General features: G+C 36.8%; 2 long non-coding RNA genes across 3 annotated transcripts; both read right to left on the reverse strand.

Moving 5' to 3' along the window:
* Positions 1 to 6,125: 6,125 nt before the first annotated feature.
* On the reverse strand, positions 6,126 to 7,375 carry LOC145063401 (uncharacterized). Its single transcript, XR_013687938.1, has 5 exons — positions 7,296 to 7,375; positions 7,060 to 7,209; positions 6,875 to 6,938; positions 6,675 to 6,776; positions 6,126 to 6,409 (listed from the first exon to the last, which is right to left on the reverse strand). It is a non-coding gene; the product is annotated as an uncharacterized LOC145063401 (long non-coding RNA).
* Positions 7,376 to 7,483: 108 nt separating this feature from the next.
* LOC145063029 (uncharacterized) lies at positions 7,484 to 9,173 on the reverse strand. 2 transcript variants are annotated; one of them, XR_013687808.1, is made up of 5 exons: positions 8,847 to 9,173; positions 8,661 to 8,772; positions 8,280 to 8,580; positions 7,632 to 7,807; positions 7,484 to 7,554 (listed from the first exon to the last, which is right to left on the reverse strand). It is a non-coding gene; the product is annotated as an uncharacterized LOC145063029 (long non-coding RNA). The 2 variants fall into 2 exon arrangements; XR_013687807.1 differs by having other exon boundaries at positions 8,661 to 8,775.
* Between the last annotated feature and the right edge of the window lie 2,621 nt (positions 9,174 to 11,794).

Below are 11,794 nucleotides of genomic sequence, written 5' to 3' on the forward strand. Positions count from 1 at the left end.
CAGGTTGTGCATATCTGCAAATTTCAAAGCTACCATTTTATCTGCACTAAAACATACCAAGTAAGACAAAAGAGAAAAATAAGCAATTAAAATTTTAAATGATTTAATTTTTGACCGCAAAATGAAATAATAATAACTTTTTTTAAATAAAATTAGGTGAAAGTCAGAGTTTGCGGTCAACATCAGATTTTTTGCGGTCAACGAGGGTTTACGGCCGTAAACCCTTGACCACATGCTAATGACCACTTGGGGGAATTTACGGACGCAAACACCTTACGGCCGTAAGCTTCGACCGTAAACTCCGAAACCCTTTTTTTTGTCGATTTCAGCCTCAAAAACACGGTTAATCACGAAACGAGATGCATATTCCTGGTCGAAAATGCAGTACCTTCAAGACTATCGGATTAATTTCGCAAAAATTGATGAAATTTTTTTCGGTGGAGAGAGAGGATGAGAGAGTTTGCGTCCGGAATCAAGAAAATGATGGAGATTTCGGCTGTAAACCTCATTTTATACCAACCTTTCATTTACCTGATAACCACACAATATAAGGCAGTCTCCAACACAGTCCAGTTATTATTTTTTAAAAATTAAAAAAAAAACAAATCTTTTGAGGATTAATATTTAAACTAAAATTAATAATAAAATAAAATAAAATAAAATTAACTTCGCAAAATTTAAAATTAAAAAAATAATTTTTTATTTTAGCAGTTAACAATATAAAAAATAAAAATAAAAATAAAAATAAAAGTAAAAGTAAAATTAAAATTAAATTGGCTCCAACTAAAATATACAATTTAAAAATTTAATTATTGAGAATAAATTTGTGATGCTGGGATCAAAGTTGTTGGACAACCTTATACCACTTGTCGGTACCCTTATTTTCACGTCTTCGTCTGATCGATCGCCAGTATTGTGGTCCAATTAAACACGAAACATTTGTGACATAATTTTGAACAATTTACCAATAAAATGACATTTTTAGCCCTTATTCTTAAGTAAATTTCTTAGGGACCATTTATCTAACGATAACCAGGGATATTGTTGTCCACCTAAATCGAGCAGCGAGATCTACAGACAATCTGTATGTGTTCAATTTTAATTGTACTAAAATGTGTTTCCCACTTCCTGATATGCCCCAGCCGTTAAGGACTTCCAGAATACTCCTTACACCGGGTGACTAGACAATTACTAAGAGAGAAGATAGATTTAGAATGCATATGTTGTACATCCAGGTCGGATCTCTTCCAATCACGCAAAGGATGAAACATATGACTAACTGAGGTTTTTAGAGGGATTGAGAAGAGAATGGTGCATATACTATGTACCGGGTCGGATTTTGAGTCACGCAAAGGAGACAATATATGGCTAACAGATAGAAAGAATTGCATAGAGAGAAGATGCAGAGAGATAGAATTGCATATGTTATAGTCCAAGTCGGATCTCTCGATCACGCAGAGGAGGCAACATATGACTAACAGACAGAAACAAAGAAAATAACCTTCTACAGAAGTAATTTATCGGAATTCCCCAATCACCACATCCAACCGGAATTAAGGACAGAATCCGCACATTGAGGAAAAGTAAATCCACAGTTCTAGATACGGGTTCATTAGTGTGACTGGTAGATTCTCATGTATATCTCCCTGCTCAACCTATCCGAGCGTCATATTGTCATGCTAAACGGATCTAACTAGGTCAATGTTTGTCAAGTCCTTGAATTCACTCTCCCTAGTCAAGTCCATTTAAAATCTTTCGTGCCTACCAGCGCATCGAGCACAGAGCGTAGACGATTCAACTTAGGTACATGACGCATATTCAGATTGCCCGTTATCACTTGCTAATTTTATTTCCCATCACAACACCTGCGAAAAGGACTATCAGCAATATTTTTAATTTTCTGGATTTTTTATTGTTTTTGGATTCCCCGCCCCCTAAATTTGTGCATGAGTGAGAATAAAAATAAAATGAAATGCGTAAATTTAAATTAACCTTCCTACAGAAACCAAAACAAATTTAAAAAATTTAGTAGAATTAAGAAAAAAATAGAGAAAAAAAAACTTAATACGAATCATTTTCAGAAATCCCACAAGCACATCGAAGCGAGCTTTGTTAAAGGCTTAGTGAACAGATCTGACACATTATTAGCAGTGGGAGCCTGTTCTAGCTGGATTAGTGAACGTTCATAACAGTCTCTGATAAAATGAATTTTAATATCGATGTGCTTGGGTTTAGAGTGCTGGACTGGATTTTTGGCAATTTGAATTGCGGTCTCGTTATCAGAGTAAATGGGGGTTTCTAAATAATTCAAACCGTAGTCCAACAGTTGATGTTGGATCCAAATAACTTGAGAGCAGCAAGCAGATGCAACAACGTATTCCACCTCTGCTATAGACGTTTCAACAGTGTGTTGTTTCTTGCACTGCCACAACACTAATCTGTCACCAAGATATTCACACCCTCCCGAGGTAGATTTCCTGTCAAGCTCACAGCCTCCATAATTACTATTAGCAAAAGCATATAAATCAAATTCAGAATTCTTCAGATACCAAAGACCCAATTTTGGGCTACCTTTGATATACCGAAAAATTCTTTTGATAGCAATAAGATTTGAAAGTTTAGGATTAGCTTAATAACGTGCACATTGACAAACTGCAAACATGATGTCAGGTCGGCTTGTAGCAAGATACATCAGCGATTCGATCATTGATCTGTAGAGCGTCTGATCTACGGATTCGTCATCAGGATCTGGAGTCAAGAGAGGTCTTTCAGCCATTGGCGTCAATGCAGATTTGGCATCGGGAAACCCAAACTTCTGAAGAATATCTTCCACATACTTGGCTTGATGTAACAGGATCCCAGTTGAATTTTGTTTGACCTGAAGCCCCAAAAACATGGTCATTTCCCCCAACGAACTCATTTTGAACCTCTTTTTCATAACACCTTCGAATTCTTTGCAGAGCTGCGGACTGGTCGACCCAAAGATGATGTCGTCAACATAGATTTGCACAAGTATCTGATCATTACCGACATGCTTGATAAACAAAGTCTGATCGATAGTGCCACGAGAGTAACCATGCTCGAGAAAATGCTTTGTCAGAGTTGCATACCACGCTCGAGGAGCTTGATGTAACCCATACAATGCTTTGTCCAACTTGTAGACATGATTAGGAAACTTTGAGTCAACGAACCCAGGAGGTTGATCAACATAGATTTCTTCCTTCACCTTGCCATACAAGAAGGCGGTCTTGACATCCATTTGGTAAAAGGTAAAGTTCATGTAGGAAGCATATGCAAGGAAGATACGAATAGCCTCCAAGCGAGCTACTGGAGCATAAACTTCAGTGTAATCAAGACACTCGACCTATCGAAACCCGCGAACCACGAACCTAGCTTTGTTCCGCACTATAACCCCTGAATCATCCTGCTTGTTTCGATAGACCCATCGTGTTTCAAGAGACTTTTTGCCCTTTGGCAACTCAACCAACTTCCAAACCCCAAGTTTTTCAAATTGATGTAACTCTTCATGCATTGCATCTACCCAGCTGGGCTCATTCAAAGCCATTTCAACATTCTAGGGCTCTATTTGAGAAATAAAGCAAGAGTAAAGACATGTATTGACATCTCCAATCTAACTTCTAGTTTTAACACCGTCTCCCAGCTGACCAATGATGTTGCCGATCGGATGATCACGTTGAATCCTTGAGGGCATTTCTTGGCTGATGTCATTAAGCGAGACAGGAAGATTGTGAATATTGACACCTCCCTCATTTGCTGATTGAGCCGTGCCAGACGACTCTGCCAGAAACTCATTTGAAAAGTCTTTAGGAAAGAGTAGCTCGATAAATGTTGAAGTAGCAGCGGAAGAGTCTTTGGAAATGAACTCTCTTTCTATAGGAGTGACTGGTGTTGTTTCAGCATCAGGAGTAGTATTCTGAACTGGAGATTTTGGACTATCAAGATGTATAGATGACTCCCCCTCAGGTGAAGCGAAGGACTCCCCCTCAGGCGAAGCAAAGGACTCCCCCTCAAGCGAAGCAGGAGTCTCCCCCTCAGGTTGTGAAGAGGATACCGTTGAAGGTTTGTATACAAATTCTTCGTCTTCGTCTTCAGAAACATTCTTCAAACTGGAGATAGATCCAGATGAGCTACCTGAAGACACATTTATAGATTTGAACAGAGATGTGTAATAAAACAACCAATCCGGACCTACTCGAGCATCCGTCTCATTTTCTTCCAACCAGCGCACGTCATAAGATTCTACATTTTTCTTTGTCTTCTTATTAAAGACCCTATAGGCGGTGCAAGCAGCATACCCTACGAAGTAACAGTCATCGGCTTTGGCGTTGAACTTTGGGTTGGACTCTAAGTGAAGAAGGGTGCAAGGGCAGCCAAATACATGGAAATGACTGACTGAAGGCTTGTGACCATATAGAATCTCGTAGGGAGTCTTCATTTGAGCTTTTTTGATCAACACGCGATTCTGAATGTAGCAAGCAGTGTTTATCGCCTCAGCCCAAAAGAAGACTGGCAGTTTGGAGTCACACAGCATCGTCCTTGCGGCATCTTTCAAACTTCTGTTTCTCCTCTCAGCAACACCATTTTGTTGGGGTGCGTGAGTGGAGCTGTATTGACACATAATACCCTTTTCTGCACAGAAGTGATCGAGAACAAAGTTCTTAAACTCTGATCCATTGTCAGTACGAAGCGCCTTCACCCTGTTGTTAGTTTGGTTCTCAATTAACACAATGAATTTCTTAATCAAATCAGTAACTCCAGCTTTATTGGATAGCAAGAAAACCCATGTAAAACGTGAGAAATCATCAATCACGACTGGACAATAGGAATTTCTGTTAATGCTGAGATCGTTTACTGATCCGAACAGATCCATATGTAGCAATTGAAGCACCTGAATAATTGAGTTGACCTGTTTTGGCAGGTGTGGTTTTCTATGATGCTTACCTTGGGTACATGACACACACTGCTCAAACATGATAAAGTCCTTGACAGGCAAACCACGGACCATCTCATTCTTTGCAAGACGATTCAAGTTCTTGGCGTTAGCATGACCGAGTCTTCTGTGCCATAGCATTGCAGTTTGTTCAGAAATCTTTGAGAAGAGGCACGTAACTTGTTCTGGAAGATTGATATTCATATCAATGATGTAGGAATTCCCATCCCTTTTAGATTTTACAAGAATCCACTCTTCTGGAATGACAAAGCCTGGCTTGAGAATCATACATTCCTTCTCAGTGAAATGTGTAGAATAGCCTTTGTTGCATGTCTGAAACACAGTCAACAAACTATGCTTCAATTCTGGAGCAAAGTTGACATTTTCGAAACTCGAAACCCCATTTGTGACAGTTCCTCTTTGAGTGATTTTGCCACCTTCTCCATCCGCAAATGAGATGTATCCCTCTTTAAAGGATTGAATGTAGTGTAGTTGGGCGATATCTCCTGTCATAAGTCAGGAGCAGCCGCTGTCGACGAACCAGGGTCTGACGACATTCCCTCGCAATTGTCCCTGCAAGATGTGCGGGTTTAATTAGATTTGGGAACCCAGGTGATTATTTTCCGGGGTGGTCCCGATGCCTTCTCAGATTCACTACTAGAAAAAAGCCTTTTACGACGCTCATTGAGCGTCGTAAAAGGCTCAGACGACGCGCAAATGCGCGTCAAGGAAGGCCTTGTCATAAAGAGAGACGACGCGCATTTACGACGCTCAGTTACGACGCACAATTACGACGCGCGTTTACGACACACAATGCGTATCAAGGAAGGCCCTGTTATAAAGGAAGACGACATGCATTCGCGTGTCGTAACCTTAGGACGTGCGTGTTAATGAGACGCAATGCGTATCAAGAAAGCCTCTGTCAAGAAAGGCCATGTCATAAATGAAGATGACACACATTTTTGCGTATCATAATTTTAAATGTTTAAAAAAATATTATTTATAGATTTTCTAATTTTCAAATTAAATAATACATTAAAAATATCATAATACAAAATAAAATACCATAAATAACACAGATAATTCATTTCACTAATATGTCAAATACAAATAATTATTCCAATAGTGAGTAAATGTTATAAAAAAAATAAACTTATTTATATACAATTGCATTATCTAGCTTACTATGTGCCAACAACTCTCTGTGTTTACTTTTGCTTGAGTCTCGTTTCCTATAAAGCTTCTAGCCATGCCAAAAATATGATATCTTAAATTCATCAAGTCCTTGGCGTGAAGTCTTAGATAGAAGCTTAACTACAGTCTCCAATCCTTCTAGCAGACCCTAAAGATCATTATTGGCCATATAGTAGGATCAACCTGCAATCTCTTTTCTGTCTTCTTATTACTTGCAGCATCTTCTGCCTGTTTGACCAAGGTTGTGCCTTCAGCAGCAACATGCTACATTGCGTCAAAAAGATAAAAACAGATGACAACAAATACAAATAACTGCATTCTACTTAAAAAAAAATACAAACCTGTTTAATTCGTGCACACATACTACTAGAAAAACGCTCAGACCATTGTCTGTAATTGTAGAAGTATAAAATTTGAACAATTAGACACTATGAATCCACCAAGAACTCCTACATGTTCATAGTCTTAATAAAATGTATAAGTAAAAAGCACATGCAATAGATATTAACAACAATGATCATAATAATACCTGAAGCTCATGTTCAGCAGCAAACCTGTAACCCAAGATATCTTCTATATCAAATACTTTCTCTATTTGGTCCAACTCCAAGACAATTTCATTATCCAGAGGCTGATCATAATTCATACACACCAAATAATGTTTGAATCATATACACCATATAATGTTTAAATCAAGAAAACTATATGTGTAATGACTAATGACCTCACCTGCTCTTTTCGTAGACATTCCAGTTTCAACTTGTACAACTTAACATATCGTCTTTTTCTGCCTCTGTACAAGTAAAAGATTTTAAAAGGTTTAAGATTTCAAGCATTCCATGATGAAAATGCACACAACAAATAGTATAACATGGTAGATCATAGATGTTAATCTTGAAGAAAGAACAACTTACAGACGTTCTCCTAATTATTTCCATGAAGTTTTCTTCATTCTTTTACGAACATCAGATAACACAGAGTTTTGAGCATAATGCCACCATTGCATCTTCCATCCCAAAGGTCTTTATGATATAGGTATCCCCCAAGGGCGATATCGTCCATATCTAAAAACATTAAAAGACCAATGTGCCTCACAATCTAAAAGTGTAATTAAAAAAGGATAACACTAATGAGACAACATTCCACTTACTTCTCTCTTAGCTGACAAATGCATAGATACTCATACAGATACAATATTTGCTGCAATTGATCTTCATCAAGGGACAAGACCTAAAAGTTGGTGACATGCTGACATGTCAGTTGAATTTTATGTAATCTGACCTAATAAACTAAGAAATGATTAATTAGTTACTTATAATTACAAAAGTTAAGAAACTAACTAAGCTAGATAACTCGATATCAACCGAGTATTGTGCTGCATTATTCTCAAGCCTTCCAGACCTATTCACCTACAATGTACAACATTAAAAATCTATCTAATGTGCAAAGTACAACTGCTCTAAATTTGTTATGAGATGATGCATACCGAAAGAGAAGGAGATACATCAACTGGGGACAACAAGTGAACATGTTCATTATTTTGAAAGCTTTCAGCAACCATTGACATGGAGTCTTCAGGGCGTGCTTTTTTTAGTTAATCTTGCCTGCTTTCTATGCTTTACAACATTTTGTTGCTTGATTTCAGAGTTCAATGGACCAATCCTGCAATACACAAACATAAGTTTAGAGATAAAGTGTGGGTGTGTGTGTGTGTGTGTGAGAGAGAGAGAGAGAGAGAGAGAGAGAAAGAGATTGGTGCTTGCATTCTGCAGCATCCAAGAAAAAGAAGACATGATTCCAAAGGTCTAGGAAATATATAATGAAAAAAACATATACATATTGATACACCTGTGACACTCCCACTAGATATTTCAGGAAGTATGGTGAGAGGTCTAATGTAAAAGGAGTATCTATCTGAATATACGTTTATAGATTTTTTTTTTGGAAAACTAGTTGCAAGTAGGAAAGAAGGAAGCGTTACTTCAGTTGTTTCATAGGGTGTAAAAATGATCCTTAAGTTTACTGATGTTTTAAGTAAATATAAGTTGACTGAGTCTAGGAGGTAAGTGTGTCTATTAACCATATATAGTAGTAAAAGTTAGGATGGGATGAAAGAGGGTAGTTGAGAGCTTACCCTGATCTCTGAAATTGGGGTTGTCATTTTTTGTTCGTCTTTTGTTTTATTCAAGCCAACACAACACAGATTGAAATGTTCACTGCTGACAGCTTCAAGATGCTTACTCAATTAAAAGAAGCAATCTGGTACTTCTGCAAGAGGAAGTTCTACAACCCATGTAGATCGTCTCTTTGTAGTTTTACAGTTACAGATTCTTTGTTTATAAAAGCTTTTGCAAGTTCTCTTTCCCTTACATCCTTTGCGCACATGTAGAAGTCATTGTTGCGAGGATGACAGACCTTGTTATCGATCACAGTTCCTGTTATAATAATAGTAATTCCACTTTTAAACCATCTCATTTCTAAAACTGAACTATTTTATTGAGTAGTAACATATTACCAGGCTGGACATTGTCTTGAGATCCTTGCTGGAAAAACTTGCTGTGGTGATTCTTCTGAGCAATTGTCACAAGAAACTTTGGGTTCCACTTCTCATCAAGGAATTTGCAGGCCTACTACACAATAATTACAATTTAAATCAAATTTACTTAACAAAATAAGAAACTATTATAAGAAATACAAATACCTCGATAATTTGGTCCAGTTCAATGTTCAAAACCTGGTTGAACTGCGACTCGCTCACACTGTCCCAATTACAAATAAAATTCTAAATTATTACAAGGAATCTTGATGTTTCCAATGTACACAAAGAAAGAAAGGTTTGGGCTTTTGTTCTTAGTTTAAAGAAAATGACAGCAGAATATATTAAAATGACCAGAAGTCAAAGAAAAGAATTGACCTGAAGATGATCATCTGGTCTGGCTTACGCTTGGCTGAACTTGTATAGAAGTCCAAGAGAAGCTCCCTGCCCCAAAGAAAAGAAAATCTCATCATCATGTGATGTGAATCTCAAACTTCAAACTATTTATTTGTGTATATATATATATATATATATATATATATATATATATATATATATATATATAAGATTCTTAACAGCCAAAAGGACATGCTTGGTTCACAGATTCCATTCTATGGCATCTTTCATTGCAGCAACAACCGAGTTTGAATCCATCTCTTTGCCATTAACATGGTCCACACCATTATCTTGTGTTCCACTTCCACCCATGGCAAAAGTCTCAAACTTATCTAATGGAGATGTTTCATATTATTCCTGCGTTTAATTATGACCGTTTTTGTTCCGGGTAAACACTGCAACAAAAACTCGGCTTTTTCTTGAAACCGAGGTGGGCTCGACTGGATTTGGAGACATCAGTAGGGCATGCAGACCATGCTAGCCTCAGAAGAAATAGTGCGTCCAATGCAGCTTCTTGTGTTGCTTCTAAGCCAGTTTTGAGTGATGTCACCAAATGTGGGATGCTTAATGTTGCAGGCTTACCAAATCCATGAAGGGGGTCAATGTAATCAAAATCAAACACACCCCTACTTACTCCAGCATTAGTGCTGCCGGATTTATTCATCTTGTGAACTGTTTCCAATGGATCAATAAAAACACTTGGGGGTGATGTGACAGGTGTTGAGGCAGTTTCTAGAACCACAAATGGATCATCCATTGCTTTAGACGAGACTGAATTGAAGATACGAATTGATAATGTCGTCCCATTATATCTACAGTAGCATCCTCCTCTGTGAGAGGACCTGAAATTAAAAAAAAAAAGAGCATCAGTAGACAAAAAAATTACAAAAATACCCTTGTTCTAGTTAAAAATACAAACCTATCCTTTACAAGTGCTCGTGAAGCAGGACTGGAACAAAAGTGGTGACACTGGAATTGTGGTATAGGAAATTGAAGAAATTGTAGAATAGGAGTACAGAAATATGGAATATATAATCAATTGAGTGTAGAAAAATATTGCAACTGATAGTAAAAAAAATTGTGCAACTGATAGTAAAAAAAAAAAAGAAAAAAACAATTGTTGACACCTTGGAATTCAAGCTCCAAAACATGTATTTCATCTTATTTGTTATAAAGTATAGACCTTTCATGAATAATTACCAGTTAGTAACATACTAAGTAACAACACCAACCAAGAAAAATAAATTAATCAAATTTTCAGCATTTTTTTCTTTAACTTTTTAGCATACCCATATCCTTATTACCCCAATACATACAAAACGAACATACATGCCATGCCCTTTTAGGCTACAGGATACACTAACATACCACAAGGGTAAAAGAGTAATTCAACATCTTAAGATCTCTATCGTCTTACTTTGTTCAAAGTCTTACCCTTGAAAAATTCACAAAGCATCCGATCAAGTGCCCTGTAATTGTAAAAAACAGAAAACAAAATATTTGTTTACTTTTTTTTTCATTTATTTGAGCCTGAGAATTGAGATAGATCACACAAAAAATATGTACCCAAAACATTTAATGAAAGATATGTGTACAGGCAACAAGACTTCAATAATTGCCAGTCTGATAGATTCTCTAACTCTAATCTCTGTGTCAGGAGCGGTCCATTGAGATTGTCTTTGATGAAGCTCTTCAAATTGACCATTGAAGATCTTCAACCTAAAGTTAAACCACCACATTTCAATTTATATATCAACTAATTTTTTAATTCTTTTTTAAAGATATAACAGATAGTTGAAAAGACAAACCTATACTTCATAAGAGCTCGTGAAGCTCCACTTCTGTTACCAACTGCATCACCACCAACAGAAATGTACAAACAGCCTCAAGAGCAACTTCTAGAGCCCTAAACTCTCAGGTGAAGTGTTACCAAACAAAAGGTTTTTAATACCCCAATATAATTGGTCATCATCCCTGAATTTCTAAGACATCTAAACACAGATCAAGGTTAATTAAATGAAAAAAAGGTCTTGGATATCTTCCTGAACTACTCACTCATAGGAAAGAAAAAAATTTTCAAGTGTAACTACAAAGCAACAAAGAGTGAATGCAAAGAATGAATCAAAGTTTGCAATTTCTTTTGTTTTCCAACCACGAACATATCATTTTATTGCAAATGAATCAACTTTATATCTCTTAAACCTGTAATAAACAACACAAGAAATTGCACACTGCAGATAGTTTTCTATTCATTAATTTTTACACGCACACACAGTCTCTGTCTGTCTCTCTCTCTCTCTCTCTCGATTTCTCTCTAGATTTCTTGTAGTATGGACAACCTGATGAAGGTGATCGAGAAATAAGCTCCGCCATGTTGTTCTATGGAATATTCTTATGTACTTCTTGCAGATAAAATGATGAAATAACTTCTTTTGTTTTAGAAATCAGGAATCTATAACTACAAGAAGAGAGTGAAAGACCTCTATATTGTATATGCATAATCTATTGATGAAAGTTGAAAAGACAGAATCTGTATGAACATGTAAATGGGCATATATAAATAGACCAAAAATAATACCTTTGAAGAAGAAAGAACACCTCTTTCAAGGAGATCACCTCTTTTTAATCTCTCTTCAATGGAAGGTAGTCTTAAAAACCCTAAAAACCATGCATAGGTACCCTAAGGATCTATTAGAATTTCCCATTCGGCTGTTCAA

This window comes from Lactuca serriola, chromosome 7, assembly GCF_051521515.1.
Source record: "Lactuca serriola cultivar US96UC23 chromosome 7, Lser_US96UC23_V15, whole genome shotgun sequence".
Lineage (NCBI taxonomy): Eukaryota > Viridiplantae > Streptophyta > Magnoliopsida > Asterales > Asteraceae > Lactuca > Lactuca serriola.